The sequence below is a fragment of the Lethenteron reissneri genome, chromosome 38 (assembly GCF_015708825.2).
Source record: "Lethenteron reissneri isolate LAM-NWPU_2019-01 chromosome 38, ASM1570882v1, whole genome shotgun sequence".
In the NCBI taxonomy this organism is placed as follows: domain Eukaryota; kingdom Metazoa; phylum Chordata; class Hyperoartia; order Petromyzontiformes; family Petromyzontidae; genus Lethenteron; species Lethenteron reissneri.
This window is the reverse complement of record NC_083816.1, coordinates 8,636,035-8,652,208: the sequence shown is the minus strand read 5'-3', so window position 1 is coordinate 8,652,208 and position 16,174 is coordinate 8,636,035. Positions and strand designations below refer to the sequence as shown.

General features: G+C 50.0%; 1 protein-coding gene across 2 annotated transcripts in view; it reads left to right on the top strand.

The window, feature by feature from the left end:
• Positions 1-6,358: 6,358 nt before the first annotated feature.
• The window catches only part of LOC133351817 (sodium- and chloride-dependent GABA transporter 3-like), a 101,231-nt gene continuing 91,415 nt past the window's right edge, over positions 6,359-16,174 (top strand). The window contains exons 1-3 of one of the 2 annotated variants that reach the window (XM_061567375.1): positions 6,359-6,592; positions 6,865-7,041; positions 7,195-7,291. The gene's annotated coding sequence lies outside the window, so the exon portion shown is untranslated. The remainder of the gene's footprint in view (positions 6,593-6,864; positions 7,042-7,194; positions 7,292-16,174) is intronic. The other variant, XM_061567374.1, reaches the window with a different exon arrangement.

Sequence of the window (16,174 nt, the reverse complement as noted above, 5' to 3'; positions counted from 1 at the left end):
GAGGTTATAGGATCTTTGCCGCACGTGTTATCGACACTAATGAGTGACAGTCAAAGGAGAGCACAATGAAATGTGTGCATGTGCAAGTGCCAGATGTATGTACCGTATTGTGTTGAACTTATTTAGTACGGTACGTATCCAACCGCGCTAATCGGAGGTGCGGAGGAAGGAGAACAAACAACAAAACAGTTCTGAAGAAGTTAGGTTTCAATCTTGATCAAGGGTGGGGAATGTCCGGCCCGCTGGCCCTATAAGGCCCGCGAAATCATTTGGTGTGGCCCTGCCAAGGCAACCGCAGGCGGGACTCGAAATTCAATAAATCTAGGAGCAAACCTGGAAAAGCAGTTGCGAGTAGCAACACCATCAATACCAGCTAACATCACACGCCTCACCAAAGAGAATCAGTTCCAGCCATCACATTAGGGGTGACGTAATTAAATGTTTGACCAAATATAACAGGCTAATTTTTAAGTTGATAATTTTGTATGGCCCGCGAATGATGTTATAAATATCCAAATGGCCGTTGGCAGAAAAGAGGTTCCCCACCTCTGATCTAGATGATGATTTAAAAGTGCACACCTCCAGTGGCTTCCTAATATCGGAAGGAAGAACATTCCAGACGGCCGCAGAAGCGCATCTGAAAGCGCGAGATGCCAGGACGGTCTTTGTTCGATGGCGAGCAACGATTCATCCAGATGAATGGTTGCATCACGTGACTTTAAACGATGGCAGTGGCTTGGGAAGGTCTTTAGTCAGCGGTGGGATAGATCCAGGCTGACGATGTTTATGACGTAAAATAGATTAGCAGTCGTTGAGGCGGGGTAAGACGAAGATAAGGGCCACAGCTACGGAGAAGGCAAGGAAGAGGCAGATACGGGAATTATCATATTATTTGGGTCTTTCGGTAATGTCACGTAGATAGGTTCAAATTAATAAAAATAAAATAAACCAAAAACTACACGTTTCGATCGCAACACAAGCGGTCGTCATCAGGCGGAGATAAAAATAATAATAATAAACGTAGTAGTTTTTTGTTTATTTGATTTTAATTAATTTTAACCTATTGACGCGACTTCACCGAAAGACCCAAAGAATATGGATTCCTGCAGTCACGAAAGCTTCAAGTCAACGAGAATGATCGTTTCATCGCTGCACGTCGGTGGCTGTTTGTTGCGTTTCATTCCTTCACCTCCAAAACACATCTCCTCGTTCTCCGTCACGGGCTCATCTCGCCGGCAGAAGCGTCGGAGACACTCGCGGCCGCTGCACGCTCACCAGGCCCCGCGCTGATGCCCCTTCCACACGACGCGGGCTGTCACGGAGAGTCCGTCTCTACAGCTGTTTCTTGTTACTCGTGCTGCCCTTTGGAGGTTATAGGATCTTTGCCGCACGTGTTTCCAACATCATCTCGGAACGCGACTGGCAACGTCCTCCCCTTGCTGCCCGTGTGGGAGGGTGCCTCGAGGTGGGAGACCGAACCAACTCCGACCAATCCTAGATTTGAAGCTTTCGTGACTGCAAGGATTCATATTCTTAGGTTTTTTTGGTGAAGTCACGTAGGTAAAAATTCAAATTAATAAAAGTAAAATAAAAATAAAACCACGACGTTTCGGAGGCAACACAAGCTTCCGTCTTCAGGTGGAACAGTCACAGCACGACAGCTGTATCAAGCTGTATCCCTTGATATCACTTGATACAGCTATCGTGCTGTGACTGTTCCACCTGAAGACGGAAGCCTGTGTTGCCTCCGAAACGTCGTGATTTAATTTTATTTTTATTTTACTTTTATTAATTTAAAATTTTTACCTACGTGACTTTACCGAAAAAAAACCTAAGAATATGAATCCGACCAATCTCTTGCCGTGACCCAAAACATCTTTCGATCGAGTGCTTTTCAAACTCCGCTCGGAGATTGGCAGTGGCGCCGCGGGAGCGAGACGTTAACGACCTCGCCTGCCCTGCTTGCCCTGTTTGTACGGGAGGCTCGTGAAGGAAACAGAATTTGCATCGACGCTTCTCCAGTCCTGGCTGTCGGTGGCTCGTGCAGAAAATAAGCCGCATGTCCCACGCGTCACGACCATGGTGCCGAGATGTTAACTACCTCGCCTGGTGTACAGGAGGTCGTGGGTTCGATCCCAACTCTGACGCCTGTATATTTTGAGTTTGCGTGTCTCTCTCTCTCATCATGGCCACGGTGGCTAGGAGATGTTAACTACCTCGCCTGGTATACAGGAGGTCGTGGGTTCGATCACAACCCTTGATGTTTGCATATTTGGAGTTTGCATGATCTCCCCGTGGTCGCGTGGATTTTTTTCCAGGTCCTCCGGTTTTTGCCTCCACATTTAGAAACGTGCGTTTATAGTATTTGGCTGCTGTACATTGAAACACGATAAGCCACTTAATTGGGCTATCACTTATGGCCAGGTCGCTTATGATAAATAGATATGTAGCTCAGTGGGCCTTACCTGCTAAAATGAAAAAAAAATAGTGCAGTTTGTTTTAAAAGCTGCTGAATTGCCGAGCATTCATCCAAAGGTTGCTGGCAGGTACTTGCCGGTTAAAAAAATACACTCGAAGACTTTCCACTTGGAGAAGTTTCTCGTCTCGATGATGCCCACTGCAGGAAAAGTCACAATGCCAGGGATACGGTTAGGTTAGAGATGACCTTTTGTCGTGGGCTTCTTTTGCCTCTGTTGGATTGTTGGTGCGTGGTGCGGAGTTCATGTTGGCATTGGTTTGAAACCAAGGGGCAATATCTGAAGCGTGCATTTTTATTTATTTACGACAGCGATCGTGTTACGCACAGATGTAAATCATCGTGCAGATGTGGCCGTGTGGCTCGGAGGTCAGAGTGCTGAGCTGGTGCTATTGAGGCCCTGCGTTCGCGTCCAGATTTCAGGCATTCTTGATTAAGCGGAGTTCTCAAGTGTAATTAATTGATGGTCTCAACCTGATCGTTAATGATTGCACAAAACAATCCATTATTACAAAAAAAATACTTAATTTAGCAAAATTCCAACTCCCATCATTAAATATATTGGTTCGATTATCGTGCGATAAACACCAATTTCATAGCAGAGATAATCGGAAGGTTTGCCTTCTGTCGTGGGAAGATAGATGGACGGTTTGAATATTTTTACGAGGAATAAGCTTCGTGAAAACATCTTGCACAACTATATTTAGACACAAAGTGATGCACTGCTCTGTGCGATTTGCTTAAGGATTCGTCGTCTCAGGAAATGAGATTATAACGACAGTCAAGATGGGAATAAAAAATGTTTTTAAGGACCAAAAATATGGGACCTGTCTTGCCAGTAGCAAAATATAAGAATAGGTTTCACCCTTTGGCAATAAAACAGAATATAATAAAACAGGTGTTCAGATGTTAAAACACCAAACAGAAACCTTTTGAAGGGAATCGTGTCTGCATAAACCACACGTACTTGTGGTGAACATGCAAACACAAACATGCTCCGATAATATAAGTGTAGTGCGTTGTACGGAGACACACACTGGAGTTGGAGGCAACACGTTTATTCAAACACCCCAACAGGGCTCACTACAACACATGCCTGCGGAGGGAGCTGGTAAGAACGTTGGGTTGCTCGGTCAATGGCCAGGGTCAACGGCGGCGTGGTGTATTCCGCAAATATGGCCAACTGTGAGGGCGGGCACAAGCCGGCGTGAGTAGGTTAAACGTTGAGTAATATAAGGGCACCACAGGGTGACCAGCCCCTCCCCACCCAGCCCCTCCCCACCCAGCCCCTCCCCACCCTCCCCACCCAGCCCCTCCCCACCCTCCCCTCCCAGCCCCACCCTCCCCACCCAGCCCCTCCCCACCCTCCCCACCCAGCCCCTCCCTGCACGACGGACGGACGGACACAATAATCCCCTGTGGGCTGGTGTAACCAGGATGTTCCTACCAGTATAAACGTACACTGGTTCAACATCTAAGTGATAACTACACAGATGTACGATGTGAGTAGCGGATTAACTACACGTACGGAGTCAGTCAGCGTACATGCTGCCTGACCCACGGTGCCGAGAGAAGACCGCAGAGTCGGGACGACGACGACGAGACGCGAGACCCCAGGAATGAGTCTCCAGACGAGCCTCGAACGCTCTCGGGACCGCCCTTTTATGCTCCTGGGCGTGGACTCGCTCCGCCCTGAGCCACGCCCCCTTCAAGACCTTTCTCGAAGGATCTGGACGGAGCGTCACGTGTCCCTCAAGCCCCCCCCCCCCCTCGGGCCCCCCTCACTACCCTGTCCCGGTCACGTGCCCTCTCGGGTTCACCCAGACTTGATGCAGCAAATCTGGCTGTGACGGTCCCACCTGATGACGGAGACTTGTGTTGCCTCCGAAACGTCGTGATTTTATTGTTTTATTTTTATTAATTTCAATTTCATTTTTTGCCTACGTGACTTTACCGAAAGAACTAAGAGTATGAATCCTTGCAGTCACGAAAGCTTCAAATCTAGAATTCACCCAGACTACCATGTCCTCACTTGCCCTCTCTCAGGCCGTCACCAGGACTATGCCCCTAGGGCCCACTTGCATTTAGTCCTCACTCTGGCCCCAGAGAGAGTTGTTCCAGATGCACAGTAGCATTCTTGTGACAGTGCCTGGCGCTACCACCACAGTGACACCCTTAGCGTCACTACATAAGTGCCGCGTGTGGTTAATGCAGACTGGATTCCTTGCAAAAATGTCTCTCTGTTCGGTGTTTGAACATCTTAACACCTGTATTGTTGCCAGAAAGGGTAAAACCTATTCTTATAGGACCACAAATGTTCGGCGATAATGACGCGAATAGCTGCGCTATTTGCAAAAGCTTTTTGCAGAGGTTGTCACAAGTGATGTGATCGCGTAAAGGCCGTTTCTGTTGTGAATGGCGAACCATCAAGCATTGCTGTGCAATTTTACAGCAATTGTTTTCGACTGAGTGCCTTTCTTGAAGGCACGAGACGTGATTTGTAACCTCCAGGAATGCCTTTGATTAGGACCTCTTGGAGCGAGGAGAGGTCACGAGGTGTACTGGTAAATAACTCGAAAACGCACGCACATGTATCAATATGTCACATCATCGACGAGGGGTCGGCTGTATCTGGCGCAAACCAGTATGATCTTAAAACCATCATCGACAAATCACTGTCTCACTTTTACTTTGCCCGCGAGGTTGAGAGGCACGTTTGAGCTTTACAGAATGGCACGAATGCTTTATTTATAGTTGAATCAGAATTTTTTTTTTTTTACACCGATGTCCAGTTGGGGCACGGGTTCAGAACGTTGCACCAACAAACAATGCAGAAACGCGATAGGGAGTGCAAAGTGTAGAAAAGGTAAAGAAACAACATCCAGAGGGGGGCGAGGGATGGGGCATGACAGATATGAGACTGGGAATGGACGTGTTGGTGGGAGAATGTGGGGAGAGTGCAGTTACCACCAGCTGTTATTGTGTATTGCTGATGGCATTGAAGAAACCAACCCCCCACCCACCCACCCACCGGGAGAAAATGAAAATAAATGATTCCCTTGATGTCGAACTGTTTACCCTCGTTGGTCAATTTTGCAAGCTTGCGCAATCCGACAAATCCGCGCAAGTCGCGCGATCCGCGTTATTCTTGGCTGCCAGCGCGCAAGCTGGAGCGCTCCGTCTCCTCTTGGGAGGTTCCCAAAGCTCTGAAGCAGCGACCTCGTCGCGCGCTGCCTGAAGGAACCACCACCACCACCCCCTTAGCATGAAGAGGTCCAGATGGCCAGGGTAATAGAGCGGGAGGAGGTGGGGGGGTAGCCGAGATGGGCGTGCTAACAAAGACAAAGATCCTCCCGTGTAGCCTGTAACAGACTGTTGGGGCAAGTGCTGTTAGCGAGTAGCATCCATGAAGGCCGGCACGGCACACGATGGGGTGGGTGGCCAGCACCACGCCCGGCCGCCTTTGTGTCCCTAGCGAGCGATGTTTACACACCGCACCAAGTACTAATTTGAGGCTGAGTCGACCTAGAGGAGGCCCAGGACCGGTTCAGATCATCGTCACCGGTGGTGGGCCGTGAGCGAGACTAAAACTCGGCTCGCCGGGTTCGTAGCGCAGCGCGCTAACCGCTACACTACCGCTTCCCGCATGCGCACACATCAACGCACGTACGGACGGACCGGCGGATCGACGGACGGAGGAAGTAAAATAATGAATCTTTGTATTCCGTGGCTTGCAACGCAGCAGCAACAGCAACAACCTCAACTCTCTCTCCGTCGCAAAAGCAGGAGCGAAAAAAATCACACAATCAGGGGCCCCGCCTTCGATTAGGATTCTGCGCACGCCCCCTTTGCCCATACAACCACCAGAGCGCCCGGCTCACCAGAGAGCCACAGTTAGTTTGGATGGTCGTGGATTCCCCCCCCACACACCACACATTGCTGCTGCTGCTGCTTGGTGGTTGTGACCCCGTTTTTGGGGCAGTTGAGGGCTTCCATCAGCCGAACGCGGCTGTGTGCGCATCTGCTGCTGCTGCTGCACCCCACGCAAACCGAACAACGACCACGGGTTTTTTTGTTTATTTGCAAGTGCCGTTTTCGTGTTCATAGAGGCCAGTGGTAATTATTGCCTTTCACCTGCTGCTTTAGGACCTGCGGAATTAATTATCGTTGTTATTATTATTAGCGATGGATGCGAGCGGTGGCGACGCGATCACCGCATGTGTCCTGTCCCCATCGTCACGACTGGATTTGTATACTGTGCATTACGTGTGTTTTTTTGAGTGGGGAGCGGTGGCGCAGTGATTAGCGCATGTTATTATAATTCGTTTTTAAATGCCCACCACCTGTATTTAATGTGCATTTATTGTGTTGTGCAATTCTGGACGGAGAGAGTGGTGGGTGGGTGCGTGCCCACCGTTGACTGTTGGAGCGGTGCATTGCTCAGCGCACTGCCAAGATTTTTAGCCGGCAACCCGAGTTCGATTCCGGGACACGTCTTGACATCGGGAGCGAGCGACATCTGACACGGTCCAGCACCCTCCCCTCCGCTACCGCGCAGTGGATAAGTACGGCCTGCATCCAGCAGTGGATTGACAACGGGCTTGTACAGAGTTATAATCGATAGCGCTGTTTGCTGTTTTCGTTTGGCACGTTTTACGCTGTTGCTTTTCTGGTTGTTGTCAACGTGAGCGGTGCTGTGAATGTGTTTTTACCCTCAGAGTCTATTCGCTGCAACAGCTCGTGGTGGTGGTGGCGGTAGAGATCCAGGAGCTGGAAGACAAGGCTGGAGACCGAGGAATTGAATCGACGAGTTAGGTAAGTCGCCTCTTCTCGCGTGGCGTACGTGGTGGTGGTTGTGGTGTGATGGTGACGGTGATGATGGTGGTTATAATAGAAGAGAGTAGGCGGTGGTGTAGCGGTTAGTGCGTTGCGCTACGAACCTGGATCGACCCGAGTTCGATTCCCGCTCACGGTCAACATCAGTGACAATTAGAATCTGAACCAGTCCTGGGCCTCCCCTAGATCGACTCAGCCTCAAATGAATACCTGGTGTAGTGCGTAAACACATCGCCACTAGGGAGACAAAGGCGGCTGGGTGTGATGCTGGCCCACCCACCCACGCGGTCGCGTGCCGTGCCGGCCTTCATAGGTGCTACTCGTTAAAAGCACTTGCCCCAACAGTCTGTTAAGGCTATACAGGGGATCTTTGTCTTTTGGTTGTAATAGTGGGTGATGGTGCTGGTGATGATGGTGGGCTTTGAGCGAGCAAACAAGCGCGTGTTGGATAAAGTTGCACACAGATCCAGTCTGAGATTAACGAGGCACTCCTCCTACCCGTGCGCGAGTAATGAAATTAAAACATGATCGGGATGTTTTGCTCCACGTGTGTGAAATAACAATGTTCGCCGCTGCTCGTGATTTCCAAGGGCAGGCGTATGCGCGTGCTTGCCTCCAATCGGGTCAACAATACCTGAGCGATCAGTCGCGCAATTTGGTTGCAAGCAACTGGATGGCTTGAATGTTGGACGTCTCTGCAAGCAGAGACTGATTGCTCAGATCTGGACCACCGTTAATGCTCACGGCTCAGCAGAGAAAAGCGGACAATATACAGTCTATGTCTCAATCAAATATCTGTTTCTCCAGGTAAAAAAGTTAAAGTATTTCTAGACCAAACTATTTACACTTTTTATTTTTTATTTTACCACTGAGCTATGTAGCTCTTTTTCAAAAGCGACCTGGTCACAAATGATCGCTCGACGAAGGGGCTTATCAATCATCATCACGTGCAAATCACGTATAGCAGCAACATACTCGAAAAGCGTGATGTGGATTCTAAATGTGGAGGGGAAAAACCGGAGGACCCGGAGAAAAATTCACGCGACCACGTGGAGAGAGAGACACCGCAAACTCCAAATACAGCAGGCGTCATGGTGGTGATCGAACCCACGACCTCCTGCATACCAGACGAGAAAGTTAACATCTCGTCACCGGTCCGACGATGGCGAGATGCTACATAACCCCATAGGTCCGACGGGCCTTCTGGGTGTGCATACTTTCATCAGCATTTATTCAACAAAAGTAGAACCCCGGACTGGTTTCGACAGTGCCAAGTCGACAGAGTTCGACTTGCATGAATAATTCAACGCTGGAGAAGTTCCAGACACTGATATAATCCACTCGCAGATGTTCAACGCGTGCCTGTATGTGTTCAGATCCACTCATGAAGATTGACAGCCAATGTGTGTGTGTGTGTGTTATGTAATAAGCTTGTGCCGGAGGCCCCGGGGGGACAGGCATCTATGACCTCTCCTGGCCAAACCCAATTTGGCAGAGCCAGGAGACTGAATCCTTACCCTCGGGGCTACTCCAGAAACAACAAAAAACAACTACGTGTGGCCACGTGGAATGTTCGAACGTTCACTGCGGAGGAGAGGCTGCTACTCCTCTGTCGGGAGCTGGACCGGTACCGCCTGGATCTCTGTGGTATTCAGGAGGTCCGGTGGACCGGCTCTGGCTCCTGCCACCATGAGGGGTGGACAGTCCTCTTCTCGGGGCAGGAGACTGCCAAACAACAGGGAGTGGTTCTTCTTCTGAACAAAATAACAAAGGGGGTGTGGGAGCATGGGGGTGAGGTGTGGGAAGCTGTACGCCCCAGTCTACTTTCAACCAGAGGCGAGGAGTGGTGGTCTTGGTTACTTATGCCCCCACTGAAGACGAACGTCCGTGGAGGGATGCAGGCAAGGCCAATGAGTCAGATGCCTTCTATGACCTCCTGTCACAGGTGCTAGCTAAAGTGGCCCCTCGGGACAGAGTCTACTTGTTGGGTGATTTCAATGCCCGAGTTGGTCATGATTCTGGCACCTGGTCTGGAGTGATTGGAAGGCATGGGCCAGATCAACTCAATAATAACGGCAGGAGGCTGCTAGATTTTTGTGCAGCCCATGGGCTTGTAATTACCAACACGCTGTTCCGGCTTCGGCGCATCCACACAACATCTTGGATGCATGCCGGGTCCAAGCAAGAACATTTGCTGGACTACATAGTGACGGAACAGCGGATGAGGGTCCATGTCCTTGACACCAGGACCTTCCGTGGAGCTGATCTGCCCACTGACCATCGACTTGTCATCTCTAATATGCGCCTGCCATTCTTCCACACCGGTGGTGGGTGTAAACCCAGGACCCCATTGAAACCCTTAGTGGCATGGTCTCAGCTAGCTGAGACCATCCCCCACTCCTCCTGATGTCAAGGGGAAATGGGCAAGATTTAGGACTGTGGCTCATGCAGCTGCAATGGCTGCTTTGGGTACACGGTCCAGACCTCCTCAGAGACCCTGGCTGAGAGAGGAGGTGTTCAAGCTGGCTGAATAAAACTGGACAGACCCACTCTCATCGGCTACAGCATCCCACGCCGGAGAATGAGGAGGCTTACCGCAGCCTTTGCTCGGAGGTTCGGAGAGCCGTGAGGCGCTGCAAGGAAGGGTGATGGTCGCGGGTTGCTGAGGAAATGGAGTCTGCTTCAGTGGCCCGCGATAACAAATCGCTCTTTAATTCCATCAAAAAAGTAACTTCCAGCGCCACACCTATTACCATAATTAGGGGAAGGAACGGTGATCCAATCTCCGACCCCCAGGAACAGGTTTGCTGATTTGCTGAGCATTTCTGTGAGGTCCTGGGGTAGGGGACATCCCTCGGCCTGGATAACAACGTGGGACAAAGTGGGGATGACCCTGCCGAGGCTGCGGTGCCTCAAATATTGGAGGAAGTCACCCCCTGTGAGTGGCTGGCTGAGGTGCCATCTGTTGAAGTACTGAAGGTGATCCAGAGTCTGAGACAAGGAAAGGCACCGGGCAGAGATGATCTCCCAAGCGAAATGCTGAGGGAGGGTGGCGTTTGTGCACAGACTGCCCTACATGACATCATAACAACAGTCTGGACCACTGGATGGCTTCCGCAGGATTGTAAGAATGCCCTGGTGGTCCCCCTCTTTAAGAAGGGGGACCGCACAGACTGTAACAACGACAGGGGCATCTCACTCCTCAGTGTGCCGGGAAAGGTCCTGGCAAGGATTATTCAACATCGCCTTGCTAGGCACGGTGAGGAAAGGCTTGCGGAACCCCAATGCGGTTTCAGGAAAGGGCGGTCCTGCATGGATGCCATCTTTTCTGTCCGTCTGCTACAGCAGAGGTGTAGAGAATTCCAACAAGACCTACATCTCTGCTTTATTGACCTGGTCAAGGCCTATGATACCATCAGTAGGCCTGGGCTCTGGGTTGTTCTTCGTGCTTTGGGAGTCCCTGACCCTCTGCTCACAATCATTAAAGACCTTCATGATGGTGAGCGGGCCAGAGGACATCCCTGTCACATCTTGGGGTGTGACAGGGATGTCCTCTGGCTCCCTAATTATTTAACATCTATTTTGACCACGTGTTCGTGAGGCCTTCAATAGCTGTACCAGAGGAATTTCCATCTGGTACAGATACAATGGGAGGCTGATCGATGCCCGGGTGCGGACAAGGGATGGCTCCCTATTGCTCAACCATGTTATGTATGCCGATGATCTGGTAATCGCTGCTCACTCAGAGGAGGAGTTGGAGGTGCTGCTATTAAACCTGGAGCTTGCCACTAAGAGGTGGGGCCTTACCATCAGCCCCACCAAAACTAAGCACCTGCCAAGGTATTTTGTACCATCGGACACTCCACCCCCACAACTCCCAATTGGTGATGGGGCAGTTGTGGAGAGAGTGGAGAGTTTCCCATATCTGGGCAGTGTGCTTATGACCGGCTCCAGTTTAACAGCAGAGGTCTCACTCCGAATCAGTCGAGCGGCATTATCTTTTCATCGGTTGCGTAACGCTGTGTGGAAGCTACCTGGTCTGTCGCTCCGCACGAAGCTTCAGGTCTTCTCGGCCACAGTCATTCCCTCCCTTCTCTACGCTTGTGAAACATGGACCCCCCTAATGGAACATCTTCGCCGGTTAGAAACATTTAGGCTGGCCTGCCTACGATCCATCCTGGGTTTAACCAGGCAGGATTGTGTGAGGAGCTCACAAATCCTTGAAAGATCTGGACAAAGTTCCATCGGTGAGCTCCTCCAGCAGGCAAGGCTGCGTTGGCTGGGCCATGTAGTCCGCATGCCCAATCACCGCATGCCTAAACAGCTTTTGTTCGGCCGGATCGAGGGGGCTAAACGGGCACAGCACGGGCTAGAGAAGAGATGGAGTGATGTGGTATAGGAGGATGTGGAGCTGAGTGGACTTGCCGATGACTGGTACCGGCAATGTCAAGATCGGCCTCTGTGGAGGAGGCTCGTGAAGGACGCTAATGGGCAGTAGGAGGCAGTCGCCCTCCAACAACAACGGAGGGCGGAGGAGCGACGCTCACAACAACGAGTGGAGCGCCGGGTGGCTAAAGCACAGAAAGTTGGCATAGTAGGGGGCACAGGTGGTGCATCAGACAGTCGTCTCAGTCAGTCTACCCGTGGCACCTGGGTCTGCCCCGTGACCTGCCAGCAGGCGTTCGACACTTCACGTGGCTTCAAGGTGCACATAGCCTGGCACAAGAGTCGTGGTGACGTCACCACCACTTAATGGCGGTTGTTGTTCTAATTGAACTGGTGCTGTTATCGCTATTAATATATCATCTTAATGCAAAGTAAACAAAAGGAAAACATTTTCATCTTCTTTTTTCATATAATGTAACTCATTCAATGTTGATATTACACGACGATTCAAAATAATCTATGCCACCGAGTCCCCTGGCTGTATGCTGGCTGGGCTTCTCTCCATCCCAACAATAGATGTGCTGCTGTTCGTGGGTGAGGCCATTGTCACCAAGGCTAGCTAGGTGGCTGGCTAAACGGGATTTTCCGTGTAACAAAACACATTGTCCTGCGGAGGGAGCTGGTAGGAACGTAGGGTTGCTCGGTCAATGGCCAGGGTCAACGGCGGCGTGGTGTATTCCGCAAATATGGCCGACTGTGAGGGCGGGCACAAGCCAGCGTGAGTAGGTTAAACGTTGAGTTTTATAAGGGCACCACAGGGTGACCAGCCCCTCCCCACCCAGCGCCCCCCCCACCCAGCCCCACCCTCCCCTCCCCACCCAGCCCCACCCTCTCCACCCAGCCCCACTCTCCCCACCCCACCCTCCCCACTTAGCCCCACCCTCCCCACCCAGCCCCTCCCCACCCAGCCCCTCCCCACTCTCCCCTCTCCAGCCAGCCCCACCCATCCCATTTTTGGATGCACGACGGACGGACAGAATGATCTCCTGTGGGCTCGTGTAACCTGGAGGTTCCTACCAGTATAAACATTGGGTTGGATCGAAACGGCAGAAGAAGATGTTCGGAACACATCAAATAGATAGTGACACCGAAGAGGTCGGAGTAAGGCATACAGAAGACTGAACAAGGCTAATTTAAAATAGCTCTAACTTTCAATCTATGTCCGTGTTAAGTAATTATTTCGCCAAAATATTCTGTTCGTGCCCTGAGTACTGGAGGATGGAAAAAAGAGCACGCACATGACAGCTCTCTCATTTTCCGTTGCAAAGCAACGGGTTCCGGACTAATTAAGGATACACGAAAAAAATATTCACGCGTTCGCGTTTAAACAAAAATGGTTTACGTGTATTTATCATTCTCGAGAAAACGTTATACACATTTCCTGCACAAATCCCTTACGTATGAATGGACATTTGGAGGACCGGCAATATTGTGGGAGATGCAGAAGTGTTCCACCAAATCAGGGATCGTCAGTGACCCATAGCCAGTCACGAAATGGTAAGCATTGCAAATACGTGCTTCTGTACATGGAGGAGACTACAGACCGAGCAGTATTTGTCAGCGGGAAAACAGACATTTGTATCTTATTTCATACAATGTGTCGTGTTCATATAAAACCACTCTCCTGCAACTAAATTCTCCGGAATGCACCGGGTCTCCTCGAACCGCAGGAGATAAGCAGGTTTGAGCCTGGTTTGTGATTGGAATTGGTGACCTCTGTTTAATCAACCCGCGTGCTGATCAGCGTGGTGTGGCGGTCCCAGACTCTAAGATTCAGTTTTTTTCCACAAATCTAAAAAGCCTCGGCTCCACCCTCGATCCGAATGTCGTTTGATCACCACGTGCAAAACAGAGGCAGGTCCCGCAAATGTTCTTATCAGGGCTCTACGACTCATCGGGCCACGATTGAGTCGTGGCCGTGCCAACAGGGTGGCGTGCAGCGTGGCATCGCCGAGGCTCGTTTACTGCAACTCGCTACTCTTTGGTTCTTTCGGTAAAGTCACGTGGATTCCTTGCAGTAACGAAAGCTTCATATCAAGATTGCAACTCGCTACTCCAGGCAACGTCTGGCTGAAGCATGAGCAGGCTGCGGCGTGTACACATTCCTTGGCACGCGTGGTGACGGGGTACTGCGAGATCCGACCGTGTTCGTTAAGTGGTCGCTGAGCTGCATCGGTTTCGTGATGAGGTCGCACTCATCGTACGCAATGTGCTCGCCGCGAATGTACCACAACACCTTTTTGATCTGGTCGGGGAGCAAAACCATCACGCAACCTGCGGTCATCCTTGCGCAGCGGCTTTTGTTTGACCCGTGGGTCACCGCGTCGCGCGCTTTCAGATGCGCTCCTGCGGCCGTCTGGAACGCTCTTCCTTCCGATATTGGGAAGCCACTGGGAGGTATCCACTTTTCAAATCAAAGTTGAAAACGAATTTCTTTAGAACTGCTTTTTGTGCTTGGTCTTCCGTCCTTCCCCAGCACCTGCGATTGGGCACGTTGGGCCGCATACGCTAAGAAAGAAGTCTAACAAACATGCGTACAGCGCGGTGATGTATGGTCAAATAAATCCCCATGCCCCTCAGGGTGTGTGGGGGCGGGGGAGTTTGTCCACGAGTGAAAATTGCATGGCCATAATAAATTAACCTTCGTGTGTTTTCGATTCGCGCAAACGATATCTATCACGTCTCATTAATATCAATTACCTCTTACGTGCTTCCAGAGTACCGCGTAACGCCGTTGATAACGCAGTACTGTGCCCAAAGGAAGAGACACCCGTTTCAAATGCCATTCTATAATACATCACTCAAAAGTAACCCTTGAGCATCGATATTTTCAGTGTTACGCATGATATCAACGTTTTCTTGGTTCTTTCGGTAAAGTCACGTAGAAGGGAAGTAATAAAATAATTTAAAAAAAACATAATATTTTTATTATTTTATAAAAACATAATATTTTTATTATTTTATTACTTCCCTTCTACGTGACTTTATTTTATTACTTCCCTTCTACGTGACTTTTCCGAAAGAACCAAGAAGATGGATCCCTGCAGTCACGAAAGCTTTAAATCGAAAGATATCAACGTTGTGTCGAACTGGGGCCCGTGTAATAAAGAGGGGGCGGGGGGGGGAGTTGCCTGTAGCACCTGATGGTTCATCGGCATTCATTCAAAGCTTGGCCTGGCTCTGCCGGTGAGACACTGCCGAGTTTGATCGCAGTCAGACCAATGGTTGCCGAAATTGGTGGTGCACTCCCAGACGAGCGGACAGCCGATGGTGTTTCGTTAAACGTTACTTTTGTCGTTTTTCTACGAGGAAGGGACAGATATATAAAGGGATGCATTGTGTGCGTGTCTCTTCTGTTATTCATAGTCTCTCCATTACGACGACAATACGTGCTTTGAGTTTTGTAAAACTAAAAAAGTGTCATAGGTTGAATTTGCATTCAAATGCAAGTTAAAGCAACCTCTGGCACATTACATAACGAAACCTCATTTTCGACATGCAGTGGAACGGTCATAGCAATGGCATTGCTATTTATTAGTCTGTGAAAGCCTCACTGAGTTTCAAGAAAAATTTCCAGAAGGATCCTGCATAATAGTGTTTGGCCAATGCCATTATTCATACTACTTTTTACTATTTGTATTGTTTTTTTTTACCAGGTTAGGGCCGCTGAGCTATATAGCTATTTTTCAGAAGCGACTTGGCCACAAATGATAGCTCAACGAAGTGGGTTATCGTGTGGAAATTTACAGCAGCCAAATACTCTAAACGCGTGTTTTTGAACGTGGAGTGAAAAAACCGGAGGACCTGGAGAAAAATCCACATGACCACGGGGAGAGACGTGCAAACTGAAAATATACAGTGGGCGTCAGGGTCGGGATCGAACCCACGACCTCCTGTATACCAGGCGAGGTAGTTAACATCTCACCTCTGTGGTGCCCCATTAAAATGATCGACCTATTCCATTAACGAGTCGTCATCGTCATCAGCCATGGTCAATCTACTGCTGGATCACGGCTTCCATCTCTTACAATCCCGCGATATAATAATCCACCAAGCACTGGCACACAAACTGATTTCATCGCTCCATCTCCTTTGATGTCTCTTGGACGATTCCTATGCCACCACGGTGGAGATATGTTAATTACTTCGCCTGGTATACAGGAGGTCGTAAGTTCGATCCCGACCCCGACGCCTGCTGTATATTTAGAGTTTGTGTGTCTCTCTCTCATTATGATCACGGTGGCTAGGAGATGTTAACTACCTCACCTGGTATGCAGGAGGTCATGGGTTCGATCCCGACCTTGACGCCTGCTGTATATTTAGAGTTTGCGTGTCTCTCTCTCATCATGATCACGGTGGCTAGGAGATGTTAACTACTTCGCCTGGAGTGCAGGAGGTCGTGGGTTCGATCCCGAC